The sequence below is a fragment of the Epinephelus fuscoguttatus genome, linkage group LG17 (assembly GCF_011397635.1).
Source record: "Epinephelus fuscoguttatus linkage group LG17, E.fuscoguttatus.final_Chr_v1".
In the NCBI taxonomy this organism is placed as follows: domain Eukaryota; kingdom Metazoa; phylum Chordata; class Actinopteri; order Perciformes; family Serranidae; genus Epinephelus; species Epinephelus fuscoguttatus.
Genome location: NC_064768.1, coordinates 17,138,070 through 17,159,807, shown reverse-complemented (window position 1 = coordinate 17,159,807; position 21,738 = coordinate 17,138,070).

Here is a 21,738-nt window from a genome sequence, read left to right as displayed (position 1 = left end):
CCAAGGATGCAGTGACTGTACCCAAAAATAGTGTCAAATAGCAAATAGTGTCAGGGGGGAACTTGTTTTTGTGGAACATTTGCATGCTGGGCGTCGAGCACTGTCATTAAAGTGACTCCACAGAGAGGGAACTACAAAAAACAGACTGTAATTCAACTTTCTCTAATAAAAAAGACAAACATAAATGATAATCAGTGCCTTAGACATGAAACCTGACTATACAGTACCTTAGCTCTTGAGGAGCAAATGGATCAGCATTGCGCATGAAAGTCCTGCAAGATGGAGTCTCGGCTTCTCTGAGGTGTGTTCACAAGTTGTTTTAGTCACTGTAGATCTTTACAACAATTCACCAAAATAACATGTAGGCATGCCTTATTGTACTCACAGTAGGAATTCAGTCGAGTAAGAAAGGTGTGGAGATTCTGGCATCATGACGCACAATACTGCTGTTCATGTGACCATTAGTAATATGAAGTAGCAAAAATATGAGGTCTCTGGTACTAAAGCACATTTTTTCCAGATTTGCTCTTTTCACTGTGTCTAATACACTTCCATTCATAAGTTTTTCTGTTCGCCACTAACAAGCTCCACAAGAGCTACTGAGGGCTGAATACCTTACTCAGTAGCTGGATGTTACTGGGCTCAGGTATTACTCTTATTTTTATCATACGCATTGAGATGTGTTTGGTACCCCTTGGAGCTGTACAAATCCACCAAAGGTCAGCGCCTTCACGGTTTTGCTGGCTTTTGTTTGGGTTTTGGTGCGACCTAAAATGCCTGATTTCATGGCAGCTTTTTTTTTTTTTTTTTTTTTTTTAAAAAAAGCATGTTGCAATGTTTTTAGGCACAAAAGTGACAATTGCTAAAATAGCTGCTTTTTTGTATATTTCATTAAAAATCAAAGGCAGCCTGTTCCAGTGAGAATAAACCCACACTTTTCAGAATCTATAGCCCCTTTTACACTGCCAGATTTTCGGCGAATGTTGGGCTGTTTTGCCGGCAAGCTGCGAGCGTTTAGAAAAACAGAGCCGGACTGGCAAGTTGGTCCAAGGTGCCCAATTTTCTGCCTCGTAGGGTAGACATATTGGTGGAACCCTTTTAGTGTGAAAAGAGTGAGGTGGCCTTCAGCAACGGGAGGGGCTGTTGAAGACTTGTGGGAGGAGCTGTTGATGACGCCGCACGTGCGAGCCACTGGTGGTGGATAAACAGGAAACAGCTGATAGCAGGAATTAGTGAGCAGCTAGTAGCAAGAGGGAAACGCAAACCTGACAGACACTGGGAAGACAAGGAATTGTGCATTCTCCTTGCCCTCGCAAACGAAGAGGCCATTAACTGTCAGATGACGGGGACGGTGAAGAACGGGCCAACTTATGAGAAAATTGCCCAAAGACTGACCAGCCGTGGCTTCCCTCCTACATCACTGTTTATGTCACATGCTGAGCTACACATTTTGTTACTTGCTCACGCCCCCCCATTGCCCCGAAAAAGGCACATTCTGTATAAACAAAAGTAGGTAGGCGGTATTTTGCAGCACTCCCCGATTTTGTTTTTATACTGCCAATGCTGAAAGAAGACTGATTGGGCTTTCCTGCAAATTTGCACAATTCCTGTTTAAAAAGGGCTCATGATTTATGCTATGTGAGACATTTGTGTCAAACATGTCTGCATCTTCATAACCACAAGGAAGCGAGATTGAAGTGAGATTGATGATGCTACGCTATGAAATCAAACTTGTGGAAAAGTTGGACACCATTGCAATGTCGTGCAGAGTTCACAGGACTTCGTCGAATTTATGTTCATTTTTGTAATCGCAGCATCCTAGTGGGGCTGAAAAGTATCACTGATTACATTTTTACATGTTGAGCTCATGGGTTTTCTGCAGTGTGTTAGGATTAATAAACACATCAAAGTGTTTATTCCCAGTCAGCTCGGACACAGGTAATTTTTCTTACAGCACATTATATGACATATTTTGTCCCATGGCATTTTTTCATTACACGTTTGCTCAGATCCAGCTACAATATTGATTTTGCCCTTTTTGCCAACCCCTGTCCATGCTGAAGGTCATGCTGCTTATTGATCTTCCCTCAGAATGTTGCCACAGGGTACTGGTCAGCGACTCAGATAAAGACATTTATAAACTCTGCTAATTTAAAGTGCACTGTTGTACTGTAAACCACTGACCTCGCCTTTGCTGTGGAACTCTGCAACAAAGTTTTGGTCTTGGCAGCATACAGATGTGGTGAATAGCAGTTGGGGAACTGGTGTGTTTGCATACGTGTGTGTGTGTGTGTGTGTGTGTGTGTGTGTGTGCGTGCACACTGAGACAGCAGCCATATGAGGCATTAAAGGCCACTACAAAGTGTTGGCCTTCCACATACATTTTTCATCCATCTGGGCCGAACATACCAGAGAGCCTAAGTGAAACAGTCCTCGTTAACAAACACGTATACTGTATATGTCTCAGCGAGGAAAAAGAATAACATCTTACATCACTCCAAAGTCATGACACAGAGCCAGGGAGGTCCATCTGACTAAATAGCATTCCTATATTATGTGTGTTTATCACACCTGCCCACGACAGCCCTGGCCTCTCTTGAGATGTCTGCGGTGATGCATTTACAGATTTTAGCATTCCCAGACTCCACTCAATCTCAGGACGTTTAGCACAAAATGACCTGAGGGATGGGATTTCCCCAAGATAATCTCAGAGGCAGCGGTGGAAGGCAGTGCATAAGCATTTGCTGATCTCTACTCACATCGAATATTCCTCTACTGTCAAAACAGTCCACGCTAACAAGGCTCAAATCTCACTTGCTGAAGATGGCATTATGTCCTAAATTTGGCCCTTTATTAAAAAATAGTAATCTTGAATACTTTTTGCATGTGAAGAGTTTAAATCATGGTCATTCACTCCTGCTCTCAGACAATCCCCCAACAACCCCTCTGATGTTATCACTATAGCCGCACAGGACATGAAAAAAGATGAAAACACAGACAAACTCTGATGCAACTTGAACGCAGCGCTGCACCACTATGACCTCCCTCTCTCTTCCATACCAACAGAGATTGACTGGCTAGAACCAGACAAAGAGGAATTTCAGCACTGTGGCCAAAAATCAGAGACTAGAGCAGAGATCACATTGCATGTAGATGTAGTTTTTGAGCTTACACTGATACCGGCCTCATGCTGACTGCGAGGTTTCACACGATTGGCTAACAAGTGCTTATGCAACAGGGAGAACAGAAAACATTGACTGCACTGAGAAATCCAAGAGACTGCTCAAAGTCTGAGTGCTCGGAGTGCTGTTATTGGTATTGCTTACAGGGAAAAAAAGTTTACATCATACTTTAACCTTGTGTTTTGTTGAGAAGTGGCACATAAAAAGTACTGTCAACACCACTCACAAATACAGAGCTTATCCATTGTATATAACCATGTTTTACAGCTTCTGAAACAGTGTTAAGTATTTTTAAAGGTCAACTCCATCTGCATTCTTTTCCAGGTTTTTCAAATAGAAACGCCCACTCAGCCATTAGCAAAAAGCAGTGCCATATAGGTTAGAGCACTGATACTGAACAATAATAATAATAACAACTGAAAGAGATAGTTTTGATCTTTTTTTATGTGGGGTTGTTTGAGGTAATTTTGCATAGTGCAGTATTTTCACTGCTTTACCTTGCTGTCAGACGGGCCTTTCTGACAGGGAACTGAAGCCGTTACTTCGCTCTCCTCAAAGCCGCCAGACTCCTTTGGAAAAAACAGTGATTTTATTTCGTAGAACATGGAGACTGCTGGGTTACTGCTGCCATGATTGGTACGTTTGTTGGTGTTAATGTGCGACTTTCAGGTCTGAACTAACGTGACGTCCACAGCAGTTCATGCTAAGCTTCTGGGTAAGGGGAATGTAGCTCATTTGGAAGATGGATAACAAACAATTCTCAAAGAGGGCTTGGCTCACTGAAGAAGAGGCACATTATATGTAGTAACGTCATCATCCAGAAACCTACATCATGTTATCTGGGAAAAAGTTTTTAGAGGAGCTCGGGACAGTAGCATTTTGACACTAAACCCAACCCTGTCTCCTTGAAGTTGTGTTTTTATAACACTAATTTGTTGGGATGCACTAATTTATCAGCCACACATCTGCATCAGCAGATATTCGCCCTGTTGACTGCCATCAGCCAACCAGCAAATAAATTGATATACACCGATGGCAGGGGCTGATGTTTTTCCATTGTGATGCATCAATTTTGCACAGGCTAAAAAGCGTGACTCAAGACTAACTTTGTTCAGTTGTCCCAGGGAGACTAGAAAACGTGTTTGGGACAAACAGAGATCTTCTCTGGGATGCTGTCGTGACAAAGGGACCCAGTAAACATCGGGGCGCACCCTGTTATTTCTCTGATAATGCAAATCCGTATTGACATCGGCAGGAGGAGAGCGAGATAACATTATCTGTTAGCAGCTGGTGGCCGGAACTAAGCACTGCCAGAAGTTGCATGTAGTTGTATTATGATGCGTTCAAGCTGTCTTTGGTAAAACAGAGTACTGGGCGAATGTTCTCATAATGGTTTCATATGTGGTTTGGTAAAATGTAGCTTTGTGAAACATCAATAAATTCATTGTTTGACAGAGAAATTTCTTGATGTTTTCACAACAATGTAAAATAGATACTGCAAAGGAATTATGATATATTTTATATTGTAAAAAAAAAGTGTGTGAAGGACAGTTTAAGGTTGCTCTATAAATGTGTATAGTTGAATTTGTGCTCATTCAAAGATAGTATAATGAAGGACTGAATAACTTAAAAGTTTTTTTAAAATAATTATTTCTCTTTTCTTGGCACAAAAGGGGAAATAAACGTCAAAAGAGACAAGATAAATAACAATTACGACACATGACAGCAGTATCAACTATCGGTCAAAGTGCTACTTTTAACATCGGTAACAGCCCCGAATATCAGAATTGGTGCATCCATACTAATTTGCATTCATAATTACATTGTGGTGACAATGTAATTGCTGCCTGGAGAATGTGTAGAGATGTTTCTTTGAATTAATGAAACAATACATTTATATATTGGACTGGATTGGTAGTATTCCTGCATAAGAAGTGCAGGACTGTGACACCAAAATCACGAGTTGGTGTCCAGACTCCTGTTTAAGGAACAAAATCACTTTGGTTAGGGTTCGAGAAAGGTTGTGATTTCTGTTTAATCTGGTAAAAAATAAAAATAAAATAATGCTGAACTCACTATATGTGTAATGTGTATTTCAAGATTTTCTATTTTGACAGAAAGCAAATGAAATGTACAGTATTATCATTTTCTCATTCTCCTAATAGAAAATGTAATTTGCTCAACATAACATTTCCCTCAAAAATGTATTTGCATTTTCAAATTAGTCATAAAAGTAATTTCTAGGAGACAGGGCTGACTAAAATATACATACTTAGACCAAAGTTTGAGTGTTCAGATTGTAATACACAAGGAACACTATTGGGGAGCTACAGAATGATGAACAAAAACTAATTAGAAAGAAGAAGAAAGAACTCATCCACCCTTTCAGTAAGTTTTAGGTGAAAAGGAAGACAAAGGCATCTTCACAGCAACATCCCCAGTAGCCATCTAATTCTGGCTCCGCGCTGATCAACACGTAGATGTGCAAGCCTTCAGGTTCATACAGCACAAGTTCCCATTTTAGAAACTCTTGCCCATTCATTTTCCTTCGCTCATTCTCTCACACCCTGAACCTCTGTTTTCTGTCTCACACTCTTTCTATCTGTCAGCTCTCTCCCTAAAGCCGCTCACTCTTGAACACACACATATATATACACACACACAGGGCTTCTCCTGTACTCAAGTTGCCTTCCCAGCAGAGTGATGCAGCTTTGCTTTTATGAGATACCAGAGTTGGGCTTGCGGCAGGATGACTGACTGGCTTGTAGAGAGGACAGAGGAACCATTTTGTGCCCCGCCGCCTCGCTGAATCCCTTTTAAAATATTCATTCATAAACTCCTGGAGCCTTTTACTCCACATCAAACACTAGACCCATAGGAAAAGCACTGAGCTGATGCATCCAGCGAGGAAAACAAAAATACAGGGTAAACAGGACCACGGGTGAAGACCAAAATTAATCTAAATATTTATGCGCTAAATATACTCTGATGTATTCATTGTGTTTTTAGGGAAATGATTTGGACCAAAAGTGAGTCAACAGGATTTCAATTTGGGAAATTATGCAAAAGCTGTTAAAATTGCTTACTCATTTTGCAGAGCAGCTGTGTTTATCTCTGTGAGAATGTCCAAAACCAATGAGGTGCTTCCTTTTGTTTTTTGTTTTTTTACTTTTTTACATGAAATGGCAATAATCTTTCTCAGTGCATATCAAGAAATAAAGCATTACAAACTGTTTGGTGAAGTTTAGGCTGATAAGACATCGTCATTTTCGTCATCAGGATTGAGTTAGAAATCCATCACTACGTTTGTGTGTAAAGTTCTTCCCATGTTCCTTGAAACAAGTGATTTTCCACAAGAAGTTGCACCATTAAAACTTGAAATTAAATTAAAATTGAAAAAAAAAATTGATTAAAAAATTGAAATTAAAATGTGAAATTTGCTAAGATATAAATAATATTAATATTTACAATAACTTTAATCTAAATGTCTAAAGATCTTGGAAACAGCTGCTGTCTAATCAAAAGCAATCAACTATGGAAGGTAGCGTCACAAACTGTAGCATAACCTCCAAAAACTTTAGCTTTTAAATCTGCTCTTGATATATTAATCCACTGTAAATAGAAGTACTGCTTTTATTTACATGCTACGTGGAGAAATATGTTTCTGAGTTAGTAGTATTCATACAGTCCAGTGAGCTGTAAATATCCGATTATGCTAAACTGGCTTTTGTTATCAGATCATTTGAAGTGTGTTGTGCTATTTTTGTGAAATGTAATTCAAGATATTCCATCCTCACATCAATATAAAGCAGAATTTTATCAAGTGTCATGTCAGATATGACCTCTTTCACTCCAGAGTCCCAGCGGGTCATGGGGTCTGCCAATTGGTTGGACAGCCCATTATTCTGACAGCCCATTGTTCCGACCATATTAAACCCATTGTTCCGAAGTCCCGTTGTTCCGAAATCATCATGATGCCCTGTGGTTAAGGTCTGGTTAGGTTTAGGCACAAAAACCACTTGGTTAGGGTCAGGAAAAGATCATGGTGTGGGTTAAAATGAAAAAGAAAGTGACAAACACATAAGCCGTGAGCCTGCTTCACCTCAAGCCTTTCCCAGCTGACCCAGAGCCGGTTGCGGAGCCACCGGGAGCCGTTCAGTACTGCGGAGAGCTCTCCACACAACCCCGACCCCAGAGTTAATAACAGGAGGTTATGGTGTTTCATTCGCTCCTCTCTATGACACTTATATCTCGACCAGTAGCCTACTTTTGTTGCGTTTGCTGATCCTCTATGGTACACAAATACAGTATAGCCTAGTATAATCACATATCGGAACAACGGGACGTCGGACTAATGGGATGTCGAACTAATGGGCTGCTGGACCGATGACATGGAGCCCGGGTCATAGCCTATTGTAGCAAACTAACCAAAGTTTCTTTTCTTGGCTCCGTTAGCAAAGCAACAGTTGGCACTTTGCCTACTAGGTATAGATACTTAGTAACAACTAATGTAGAAACTAGTTTGTTTGGTACGACACCTGGTGAACTTTAAGACCAAAACACACTGGAAGCGACAATTGACGCGCCTCATTAGACGTGTGTTAATTGATGAAGTGCTGACATCAGATTTAAAGTGCCAACACCACAGACCCAGCAGTATTTTGTTGACTGACCAATCAGAATCAAGTATTTGAGTGCCATGTTCTAAGGAGACTATTAAATACCTTGTAGTGTAGATTGTACAAGATTGTTACCAATCTTTTCTTCACACTACATTTTTATTGTTTTTACAAAAATGTTATGAGAGGGTAAAAAAAGAGGAAAAAAAGAAAGCCTGTCTCACAAATTCATTCCTGTGGCATATTCAGTAATTCTGTCTCTTATCTTGTCATTTCCATGCAAACATTGTCCAACATTGTCCATTTCTCCTATTTCTCTTGGCATCGCTCCTCTTGAGTCCTTATCCTATGAGCTAACAGGTCCATATCATGTATTTCATTCACAATTTTCAGTCATTCGTCTTGTGTTGGTTGCTCTGGTTCAAGGGTTGTGAGGCACTTCAGAGTGCTTTGATTTCTCTTCTGACCTTGTTTTGATTTTGGAACATCAAATGAAGACCCAGACAGAGACAAAGAGGTGGGCCTGCAACCATACGTTAGCTACGTTAGCTTAGTTTAAAACTTTATAAACTAAGTATAAGTGGAGTCAGCCCTATGTTCCCACAGCCCAATGGTCCCACAGCCCTATGTTCCCAAATTTCTAAGAATTTTTTTCACTGAAAATTAGGCCCTATGTTCCCACAGCCCTATGTTCCCACATTTCGAAGAATTTTCTCAAAATTAGGCCATATGTCCCCACAGAGAGCAATGGTATGCCACAGATTTGCAGCATTGCCTGTTTAAAATGTCTCTGTCGTCGTGCACGCCCAGCTGCACTGCCGTTAAATCCAGTTTAGCAGCTTCCTTAATTTGGTCCTCCATTAACGCGAGTAGTGGCGAAATACCTCGATAGCATCGTTAATGTGGTCTGTAGGATTTGTAGCTGTCGCCATTGTTGCTATCCTCACCAGATACCCACCGGCGTACAGCTTGACATCAGCGTGGCGCTGATTGGCTAATCGCTAGACCCCCGGCGTTCATTGGTCCGTCCAGTGTTTGGACGAGATAAATCGCAAATTCATTGAAGTATGCCAGACCAGAGATGCAAGCCTACTCAGTTGAGTGGGCGGGGTCTATGGTCTGGAACCAGGCTGGAAAACTGACTTAGCATTGCTCCAGAAACAGAGTTCATCAATTCATACTTTTATATTCTCTGGATACAATTTACATCAGTAAAATATAAAAGTCAAAATATCACCCATTGTTATATATCTGTACACTATATTGCACCGTATTTGCTTTACCAAGTGAAGAGTGATCATATATGCCAGATTTGGTCATATTCTCGCCAAATACTGAGTCCACATATTTTAGTATGCAGTCATATTTGGATGTTTTATTCAGTCTGTATGTCAATATTAGATGTATCTGGATGTATGATACTATATGAGGCAAGTATGACCCAATTTTTTGTCTGAAATCATGTATGACAAATTCTCCTAATATGCACCAGATATTATTGATGATGCTCCAGATTCTGGCAGTATTAAAATAAGGATATCTCCAGATTTGGGAGTTTTGGCCCAGTGTTAGTCATTTGAATTTCTATATGTCATTAGATCATACAATATTGAAATCATTATTTACTCAATCAGTCTTTCTTTGTTTTGCAAGAAAGGCAGGTCACAGCAGGAATTCCGCCATCGGCCATGAATATTAGCCAATTCCACATATGGGTAAAATGCTGTCTAGCATTTTCCCCCTGTTGTTTGTGTTACAGGTGTGTATGTGTTCCTTGCTGCTGTCACTTTTCCCTCCTTGTAGATCTGCCCAGGTGTGTTGCATTACCTAACGAGGTGCAGCACACCTGGCATGGAGGAGGTGCTTAAGAGCTCCTGCACCAGCAGCAGAGGAGAGAGGCTCTGGTGTGGGGACTGCTGGTCCTGCTGCCTCTCACCGAGGGATTTTTGTTGTCTTGTTTGCCTTGTTTTAATTCTAATAAATCCCATGGATTTGATTGTTTTAAAGGTGTTTATGTGGTTGTTATTGGGTCAGTGATTGAGTTTTGTTAGGCCCAATAGGGCCGCCTAAGGGTGGGGCCTAATAGTTTGGTAGAGCCCATGATGTGCTTCATCCATACATTAAGGACATGCTCTGTAAACCATGGAGAAGCACAACAATTACAGTCGGTGGCATTGCATTTACATATTGGTGGCAATGTTGCTAAAGCTGAAATAGTAGCCGACACAAACTGGAAGATTAAGGATGTAGCAAGTCATGGATTCAGTACCCAGTAAGAATATTTAATCATCAAAATATATTTTTGTAGAGCAGGATGCTTGTACACAAGAAAGCCTTAGTGATTTTTTTCATGACAGGTAGTTACTTAGAAGGACTAGATATTTGTATATTATTCTGATGATCAGAAAAAAACAAGCAACATTTTGCATACCTAGTTTAGGGGTTGGCCCTCTGCACTTTGTCTTGAGCCTTTCGAACTTCTTAGGAGAGGGTGGGGTTGTGTCCAGAGAAGGTCTTGCAAGAGTTTCTTGGGGCATCCGTGTAGTGATAGGAGAGTGAAGGAGTGATTCCAAGTGATGGACCTTTTCCTTGAAATGACCGCACTTCCCACAGGAGATGGCAGGAGATGAGACTGAAGCACTGGACCCTGGATTGTTGCTGGAGGGCCTCTCTCCCCTCTGCTGCTCCTCCTCCTCATCCTCACTGCTGCAGCTCAGATTGTCCAGGTCAAGACTGATGACCATGGGCTGGTCCGGCTCGGACTTTCTCAGGTCCCAAAGGGCAAACAATGTTGCCCTTGCTTGGCAGCCTTAACTATGCCCTTGTTATGCTCCCTCTGAAATAGCATGAACATTTCAAGACAATACAGTTAAAGTACAAGACTGCACACATACATTTCCCATCTACTTGGTACATCAAATTTTACATTAAAAAGATGCACTAACTTTGATTTCCTCATACACATTCTCCAAGTGTTTGTCAAGGCAAACTCAGCCACGACACTTGCAGACTGGACAGTCAAGCAAGCCAGAGTGACTGAATATCAAATAAAATAAAATTTAAAAATAAAAGAACTACTTAACAAGAAATGCATATTTATGGACCATGTCTGGTCATATGCAATGACCAGACTCCGCAGCTCCTTTCTGTTATACATTTGGTGTAGATTCAAGCAGCACTTGCGCGCTGATACATACGGCACTAGCATAGGGGGCAGTTGGTTGTCCTCCTTGGAATTGCTAAATAGGAAAGTGAAAAGATTCATTGATTCTTATAAGCAGTTGGCCCCTTGCATGGTAGCCCCTTTCACACAAGTGGCGCCAGTAATTGTAGAACTGTGTGTGTACGTGTGTGTGTGTATGGACTGGTTTGCCTTGCTTCTCTCCAATTGTCTTCTGCTCCTCAAAAGACAAAGACACATATAGGATGGTAAATACATTTCTTGGTAGAAGTAGTTTTTACATGAACACTGTGGGATGCTAATTAAAGCTAATTTGAATTCTTAAAAGTAGACTTGATTGGATATTTCAGATATGGGGAGAATGTAGCTCAGGAGCTAAAGCATGTTGTGTTGTATTGTGTGGTTTGCTACCCCCCCACCTGCTCTGGTCTTCATGTTGAAGTGTTCTAGGGCAAGATGATGATGGCAGTTTTGTTTGTTTATGAATATGTGTGCATGATTCCCTGATAAGCAGAGGGGTATTCCAGGTAGGAGGTTCAACAAACTCTAATCCTGAACCCCTCCTCCACAGATAATGACGTCACTACCGTATATCACTGGAAAGATCCACATCGATGCTCGCATCGTTCAAGACAGAATCCCCTTTTTACAGGGCATGGCGGCACAGCTCTGGTAGTGGAATATTTAGCTAAAAAATTTGAACATTCAGCTAACTGTATTTACTTCTTGGAACAATTAGTAATTAGATATTACTTGGAATAATTAAAAGTCTGTATGCACTAACCCTTAGTCAGGACAGAGCCTCAGATGGCATATTTGGACGATGATGTAAGATTGTATACTTGGAAATTTAGTGACTAGCATGCCCTATTTGGACAGAGTTAGCACTGAAATAATTTAGAGATTAAGACTGTATCACTTACCCTGTCTTCAGCACCTGCTCATTCTTACACCTGATCCTTTTCCTGGAAGGTGTTTTTAAACTCGGGAACAGGATCGTCTGATTGGTTCACAGATGCACCAGCCAGGAATGTGATATGCACATATGCTCTTTTTGAAAGCAGTTTAGTATGAAAATATCACTGTTTTGAAATAGCAGTGCCTACTTTTGGAATATTCTGGCTTTCAACATGTTTCGGTTGCCCATGAGGACAGAATTCTTGGAATTTGGATTTTAGTTACTGGAACTACATTGCCATTGGATCCTGTTCTTGCAATTCCAATTAATTATTTATAAACTGATTATTTCCTTAATCCTTGTACCCTGTTAGGGACAAAAGTGTCCTTTGCAAGTTTTTGATAACTTTGCAGTGATTATGTGTTTAGCCATGATATTTGGCAAAGATGTGTATTTTTTTATTTATTTTGGAATTTCAAAGACAAATCCTATATTCCACTTTTCTACACTGTGTCGCAAAAACACTCCCACTCTCCCTATTAACTAGACTCTAGATTGGCTAGATGATATGTGACACATTAAATCCTTATCATGCATGCATTTTTTGTTGTGTGCAGCCATTTTAGCTTCACTGTAGTAGAACAGAACTTTACTTAGATGACAAGCAATGTAAAAAAGTAAAAGTTACAACACAAACACCTCGCTGTCTTTGAAACAGAATTTCAGTATTTAATCTTTTTTTCCACCTTGTCTCCCCAGGAGTGATTCCTCTTTCCAGAAGCCTCTGTGACATCTCGAATGTCACCCAAACTAACTCCTTGGCTGTACAAGCACAGAGTGCCTGGGCGGCAGTAAGATCCCTTTACAGAAAATATTCCGATTTCCATACTGAGTGTCACAACTAATAGACCCGGGCATGACAGATTTAGGAGCATGAGAGCGGGCCAGACACAGAGAAAAGAAAGGAGGAAATGGAGAGGAAATCAGAAGTGATTGTGATTAAAGCAAGGCTGAAAGATGAAAGGAAGTAATGCATGAGTGTAGGAGGAGAGCACAGTAGGGGGGCTGGGGACTTTACTCAGTTTTAAGCAATTAAATGTATGCGTGCAAATACGTTTTAAATTAACTGTGCATGTGACGGAGACTTATTTTGAGGTAAATGTTACACTTTGTCGTAGTATTTGAGAACAGAAAAGGGCAGCAGCGGTAAGAAAACAAAGTGGGAGTTTACGTGTTTTTTCACAGTTCCGTGTTCCTGAAAGCACCTTGGCCTATTTTTTATCCACGGCGTCAACACAGTTTGTCACGGCAGGGGCACCAAACATGCAGGCTGCCAAAACATCCCATTCTGGATGGGGTGTTAGATCCCCCCCACCCCTTCCTCCTTCCTCCCCCTCCTCCCTCCTGCAGACACCATAAATCACCCTGCGTCTCCTCGAGGTTGACCTGCTGATGAACCACCGGCTTTTAAAAAAGTCATTTAAATAGCTAAAGCAGGGGCCACACACACATGCGTGCATGCACTTCTGTGAGGTCAGAAGTTTAATATTTAATAATGCCACACCACTGTACTTTTGCAGCTACTTTAATAGAAGCAAATACAAGTTGAAATCTGGCAACAGCAATGATCTGATGGAAATAAAGTGCTCAAAGGCATGTAGTTCATATTTCAATCAAAAAGTCATTTTCCATGCTTGGTTATGTAGACAATGTCTCATCAAATGCTTCTTTATATTCTGTTTCATTTTGATACATTTGCCTGTGAGTGAGTATTTTGTTCTGGTGGACAGGAGAGATTTGAGAAGTTCAGGCAGGTCAGCATCAGGTCATAGCAGAGAGAGGATTTCAGAAAAAAAAAACAGCGAGTAAAGGTCAGAAAAATAGACGCGACAAGAGATACTCAGAAAGAAACAAACACCCAGAAAGAACAAGTGAGGAAAGGAGAAGGAATATAAAACCAGAGGAGTGAAAAAGCAGACAAAAGTGTCCTGGGGCGAGGCCTGCAGGAAATGAAGTCAACAGTCTTGGAGAAATGAGAATGGGAAAAGCAGCTGTGGGGCCGCAGTCCTCTGCTCCCTCAGTCTGCAGGGTCTCTGAGGGCCAACTTGACTAACACTGCATGCCTAATGAGTAAAACCAGAAAATGACACCATAGTTGATGACAGACTGTAATTAAATGCTGATTAGAGTGTGATTCTAGTTTTCCTTGTGCCACAAGTGCTATAAATTGTTAATATAAGTCTCAGAAAATCAACAGTACCAGTGTCAAGGACTGCAAGGTGCTCATTGTGATTTAACGTACTATGGGAAAGATTTTGAAGTAGAGGCTTACAGGAGTTGAAATAAAACGTTGGAAAAAAATAGATATGCACGCACTGCTGGCTGGGATAATTGGATTATTAGACTTTGTAGCAGTAAATCCCAGCTTAGGAGTTTTCATTAATCACATTCTGAGGTAAACACTTATGCAAATGTCAAATGTTTTCATACTAGATTACAGTCAAACAGGTTTGCATCCTGTCTCTGGTGTAAAGCAAATGGATTTTTTTTTTTTTAACAACATTTTCTGCCCTTGATTCAAATATCCGCAATCCAAAGAGGATTAAAAACACTGTTTTGTAGCATGAAACAAAAAGTCCCAACAAAGAGTAGAAGAATGGAGAGACGGTTAGGGTCTTTGCAATTGAGGACGAGCCCACACAGATGGTGCCGGGACAGAGGGAGGACTGATTAATGATTAATCTACCTTGGCCACAACAGAGAAGATGCAAACATGGCCCAGGAGGACAGCCACTTCAAACTCTGGCAGAGAAAGGAGAAACACAGGCAAATATGCCATCATTCAGCGTGTTCACTGGACCTCGTGCACATTGTATCCTTAAGTGATGGACCAGTGAAAGAGAGAGCTATTTAAGGCCATACAGAGACCATGCTTAAAGTGAGCGAGTGGGTGGTGTTTGTGTGTGTGAATGTATATGTTTGTAAGGGAGGTTGAGATAGAATGAGGCTTATAGGAGCACACATAACAAAGAAGAACTACATTTTTTGTTTATTCACTCTATTCACTTCAATTAGACTGCTATAATTGTTTATTATCAAAGGCTTCCGTTAAATGAGAGTGTCACTTTAATTGTGACAATGATTCAAATTAACTTGTGATATGAGAAAAGGATGTTGTTTCCTTAGTTACTTAAAGGTTGGGTTGGTAGTTTTATTTTGGCATCACTGGGCAAAATTCCCATAATAACCTCTTGGCAGATTGTAATTCAAGTGGTCTGAGGAAAAAAAACTTCTGCACATCCTCTTGGCTCTGTTTTCAGCCAGTGACAAGGGAGTTGGGCCAATCACAGGTCATTTCAGACACAGGGCATTCTATTGGCTGTTCTACAAATGCAGATGCACATCCATGTCTCCTCAGATGGTGAAAGCTGGATTTGATGGCAGAGCATCCTAACACCCTCTCAAAGTGTCTATTCCAGCATTGGCAACAACTGCCTACACTGCAAACCAACCGAGAAAAGAAAGACAGGCAAAAAGAGAGTCTGATGACAAACAAAACACAACACCTGTCAATATTGGCAAAGTGATTCAGAGATGGAGAGAAAATGTCGCTATTAGTTTAGTCTTCTGCTAACCAGAGCTGAAAGCTTACAGCCGCAGCTTCAAGTTCAACTTTATGTAGCTAATGTTAGCTTGAGCCCTGATTCACAGTGTGTGTCTTTGGCCTCACTCCCTGCTGCTAAGGACCACCACAGTGGGAAGAGAGTGGGCAGCAGCTTTAGAAATGGACCCCACCTCAGCATCCAGTCAGCGCGAACCCCAGCTCCAGGGAACTACACAGACTTGACTCCCTGCCAGATCACCAAACTTTCTGTTGCTGCTGTGACACCCGTTGCTGGGGAGTTTTCACTGGTCTCATTCAAGCTGCTACAACCACTGACAGAAGGTCCGTGTCCAGAGCTGCTGCCTGCTCTCCTCCCAAGGAAGCAGTCCACAGTGACATGGAACGAGGCGGAGGGACCATGGGGTGGCTTGCTAGCTAATTGTTATCTCATGTGTGGTCTGATAAATAGAGAAAGAGCTCTATAATGAAATAGATTGAATAAATCAATGTATGGGAAACACTGGGTTACTCTATGGAGTGTGTGCATATGCCTGTGGTTGTCTGGTGGGAGGGAAGAGGAGGGTGTATTTCCAGTTCTCTGCTGACTGCAGGTTTAAATGTATATATCCTATGATAAATCTTTACAATATATTCATGTTTAGTTACTGTTGGAATAGGTCCACACTGTTATTATATGCTGCTTTAGAGTTTTAATATTATTGTTAACTTGACATCGTGTTATTTTTATAGTAGACCTGTGTCATACCCTCTCACCTTTGGATAATTTATTTTCTAATAGCAGTTGTGTGGTTTTACATTCATGAGTAAAGCATGTGCCAGTTCAGTCTGTCCGATCAGTATTGGGGCCAACGTATTTAAGCAGTATCGTCCAGATGGGACAGTAACAAGCTACATTAAATTTGAGCTGAAACAATCATTAGATTGACAGAAAATTGATCAGCAACTATTTTGGTAATCAATTATTTTTTTTAAATAAACACAAAAATTCTCTGTTAGCAGTTTCTCCTCTTTTTTCTTCCTTCAATTCTAATTAACTGAGTGGGTTTTTAAGTGTTGGTTGGACGAAAGTTGGAGATGTCACCTCAATTTTTAGAAAATCACAACATTTGTGATTGCCAAGTAATTTATGGAGAAAATAATCAACACGATAAAAGCCGTTTCTTATCAGTACAAATCAAAAATGTGGTCTGGGATTACGAAAAATCAGCTTGCCAGTGCAAGTTATTTTTCATTGCTGTATTTTATTTTCATAATAAAAAAAAAAATGACTAATCCAAGTGAGGCCCGATGACTTTCCTCCTGAATAGCTCCCTTGTCTGCTCCACACAACAAAAGCCAGACAGAGCATGTCTCAGGGTCAGGGGCGGACTGGCCATCTGGAAATTCTGGAGAATCACAGAACGGCCGGTACTCCAGGACAGCCAGCGGCCGCCATGCAGTCATCACCGTTTTTTTTTTTTGTTTTGTTTTGTTTTTTTCCTTTTTCTCCCTGATAATCTACTGTTCCACGTCCAGTCCACTAGGTGGCAGCCTTTAAATTGGATGCCAGCTGGCCCATAGATATCTATGACTATCTACGACGCCAATCAAATTGAAGAAGAAGGAAGTGCATACCGTATGTGCGCCAGTTGTTGTGGACTGGGCCGAATCAAAGTCCAGAGCTGTTTTGTAGTCCCAGTCCGCCCCTGCTAGGGTCTAATGTTCACTACACAATGGACCCCAAATATGATGCTAATGCTAGCTGCTGTTGCTAGCCCCATTCCGTGACCTACATAACGTTTGCAAGTGCATATCAGTTACATTACCATCTTCAATATATCACAGCTGGCAGGAGATCTTGCGCCATATATTGTCCTTTATTTGGTTTTTGAAGTAGTTGCGTTGTTTGTTGTACAATATTTGGTGCTGAGAACTGATAAGATGTTACCCCATTTTGGCAGCAAGCTAGGTATGAGCTGAAGGTTGACATCAGTGGGAACAAAGGATTTCATTTGTTGAAGAAATATTTCTGCAGGCAGAAATCTGCTGAAATCGAGCTCCGTTAGAATATTTTTTCCCCCTTTCACACCCATAGGAACCCACACAGTCAGTTTTTTATACATTTCCATGCACATTTTTGCGATGAAAATCTGTGCTTGGTGTGAAACAGCTTTAATTCATAATGCAGGAAATCATTAGTTGCAGCCATAGCCTTTACCGTGAAACTTGTTGCAGTTAGCAGCTTTCCCAAAAAATGTAATGATGATGTAAATTGATGTAAATTGTTGGTGCATCCCTACATCCCTTGTGCTTTACAGTCCTGCAGCCTTTTTGGTAGAGAAACTGCAGCCCAGTAACGTCAAGAATCCATCTCTGTTGTTTAAGTTTTACGTTTGCAAATAATCGAAGAGATACATTTCTCTTTTTTCCCCACAGAGTAAAAGCCTGTGCTTGAAGCAGTAAAGGTGAAAGGCTCCTTCTTCAGTTGTAGGATAATGAAGCCACTGTGGATTTTTTCTTGTTACTGCCTCTGTATCATTCATCTGACAGCGGAGTTTGCAACAACACAGCTGAGGTGATTACTTCTTGAGGAGATGGACAAATACTGAGAAGAGATCATGATGTGGCCCTGCCAGGTGAGGATGGCAATACAATCTGGTGGGAGGGAGAGGAAGACAGAGGCAGAGGCAGAGCGTGCAGCATTGGGGATATGAGGGTGTTTTGTGCGTGTTTGAATGAAGGGTGCTTGTATGTTTGTGTGTTTATGTGTGGTGGCGGTGGCGGTGGCGGTGGGGGCTTTCATATAACAGATTAAAATCAAAACAGAAAGACATTCAAAATGAAGCTGAAAGGATCAGACTCCAGCCGGCGTTTCTGGTTTGATGGACTGTCAAAACACTTTTCCTGAGATTACCCACCTGTCACAGGAATGCTGTCGTGGACGTTACACAACACTGATAACATAATAGGATTCCTGTTATGAATTTTAGCTGTGCCCTCAAAAAAAAGGAGACACTTTTCACTATTATTTAACGCTCTGTGTGTGTCTTAAGTGCACCTGCCAAACTGAGTTCAGCCCTCAGTGTGCAGCCCTGTCAGGACAAGCAGCAGCAGAGCCTCTCACTGCTTACCTGCATGAATCCCAACAAATTGTGGTCTATTTATGCTGATTTATTATACCTTTTCACCACTTATTAGATCACCACAGCTCTCAAAATATTACTGCAGTCTTGTTTTTTTTCCTCTCTCTCTGTCTCCTTCCCTCTCTCTTCCTCCTCTCCCTTTCCATCTGTTCTCACCGGTGGCTTTTGATCAAACGGAAGAAAAAGCTGCTAAAACCAACATACTCGCTCTGTCAGCCCAGCGTGGAAAATGCCAGGCGCAGGCATCTCAGCTCTCTATCATGTGAGCATTGCAAGCAACTGTCAGTCATAATAATTTTCCTTCCTAACGTTTAAAGAGACAGATGCAAAACCAGCTCATGCGAAATGGGTGCAGTGTTACGGCACTTAAAAAGGAATATACTGAATGTAGTGATCCATTACAAACAAGAAAACATAGAGGCCCGTTTAAACAATCACATTTTCCAAAGTGCATGGTGCAAATGCATTTAGGAAGGGTCCTCCTCCATTTTTGCAAGTTAAACAGCACATAATTAGGGTGCAAAGTAAGGCACAAGGGGCAAAGAGGTTTATTGTATTCACTTAATAGAGTCCCCCAGGAATGAGTCCTAAAACTTGGATATGAGTTAGTATTTTACTGCTGAGTTTCCTCGTCTCAAAGTCAATGGGTTTTTTGAATGGGTTTTTGGTTAGATGACTGAAATAAGGTCAGCGGTTAACACAAGCTAAAGAGACTTTGATATGAAATACATCACTTAATACCCCACTCGTGAACTTGAAGAAGCTTCTGTGTCTTAAAAAAAGGCGGTTGCTAACAAGTGGCTTTACAGTCTTGTTATGGTGGAGATGTTAGGTCATTAGACTGAATTGTAGTTTGTTTATAGCCTAAAATTAGCTTTTTACCTCTGCCGATTGCATTTGGGTGTCCATAGTCATGAAAGTGGTGTTATTTTCTGAAGATTATCTTGCTGAACAAAACATGTAGGTATCATAAATATTTGTTGCCACAGAGCTTATTTCCTGCAGTAATTGAAAATCCAATGGAAAAATCCTGTAGGCTTTTTGATGAGGGAACCAGGACAACACTTCCTCGTCAGCCTACAGAAAAACATCATCCCTGGGGCACTCCCAGTAATCATAGTGGTGTTTAAGTGTGACACAATCTAGCCAATCTTTCCTTTAAATCATCTGCCTGCATCAGGGATTTACACAATCTAACTTCTTCACTCCCTGTACAATACCAGTACCATTACTCAAATTTTCTTGAATTTCAAATCAATTGGCCAATATCTCACTGCATGTAGGGATGTCAGATTCAGTTAATTTTGCTTTCAATAGTCCAACACCCATCAACCAGTAACCAACCAATTAATTTTTAAAAACAAATCACAAAATGATGTGAAGAACACAGGAAGTCAGTCATTTCATTAACTCACTGAGCTTTAGCACCACATTTCAAAGTGCTACCCATTCAGAGTCATTTAGAAATTTCAGTATTTTGTGATGTTTTTCTGACAAAGAGCCAGCTAGCTGCGTTTACATGCAGAAATACAGTGCCCCAGCTAACATTAGCCTTGGCCACTCTGAATTGCGTACCACCTGGATCAGGTTAGTCTCGCTACCAGACAATCAGAGATCTCCGCCTTCTGATAGTCTGGGGACACTCTTTTCTAAAGTGTGTTTAACACACCGGTGAAAACGGCCGGCAACAAAGCAACGCCTCTTGCATTTTTTAAAAGGACACGCCCTCCCGGAAATGTGCGCTCCCCCTTTTCTCGTCCGAGCTTGAAAATGGATGCTGAGAGATTTACCCCCGTTTTATCAAACATGTGCTCATTCCACAAAATTGTGGAAATGAAGGACTTACAGTGACTTTGTTTAAAACTTTTAACGCAGTCGGACTATGTTTACAAGCACAAGTGTTCAGCGTGCCACCGAAGGACCGCCCTGCGGATTTATTATTGGTTCTGCAAAGTAGGGAGTTTTTTTAAACTCTGAAATTGTATCCACCGATCTAAACATTGAATTTCCCCTCAGGGGGATTAATAAAGTAAATAAACTTAAACTTAACTTAAACACAAAATCAGGGAGAAATTCATCAGTCTTTAGTTAAGCAAAGCATCTAAAGACTGACTTGTGAGTCTACGATCAGGTGGGAGCTAGTGGCACTGCTCATTTAAGGAGTTCACTGCTTGCTGCGGAAACATGGTAGCCATCCTCCAGTCTTGCCAGTCAGCTAATTATGTAATGACCACTAGGCGTGCTGACACTGCTAATGATGCTAACCGAGCTAACAACAATGCTAAAGGGGGTTTTTGGCTGAAAACTGAGTCACTCACTCACCTGGGCAAAAGAAAGTGTGCTAATATAGATTTGTTTTTCCATTGCCAGTACCTAATCTGCTTAATTAGGTCAGTATCTGAGAGTACATCCTTAGTTTTATCTCTATCAGCTGGTTACCAGCCTTCATCTCTGTAGAGTAGGCTACTGCCTCTGTTGCTACCTGTTGCTGCTACCATTCACCTGGTGCTTGATATGTGAATTTTCCTGCTGCTAGCCGATCCCCAACCAACAGTGTCAGCCTACCAAGGCTTTCGCCTTTGGGCAACCATCCGGAGTGCCAGCAGACATCATTTTTGGGCTCTCAGCCTGTTATCCTTCAGGCTTCATGTGAACTCATGATCTCTGGGTCCAAGTGTGTTCTGTGAGGTTTCCGTTGTCCTCAGCAGGCACTTTGTTTCAGGGTCCTCGTGTGTATGTGGTTTTAATCCACTGTATTTTCAAATACAAAATTCACTTCAAAACCTGTGTTTTTGTCTCTCTGAAAATACACAGTATTTGTTAGATACTACTGACCCACGAGAGGCCATGGTTTACTCTGTCCTTTATTTACAATTGAGTTGATGGAACTTAATTTAGTTACCAAATTAACTATGAACACATGATGTGATCTTGAATCAGTTGCTTTCACTCCCAGTATTCTGTAAGCCATGGCGCACATAGGTCTTCATATAGCAGTCCTTCTCATCTGCGCCATATCAGTAGGCAGGCAGGAAATTGAAAGCGACACAAAGGTGTGTTTGAGTGGTTGCAGGTCATTTTATCGATGTCAGACATGGAGTGAATGAATAG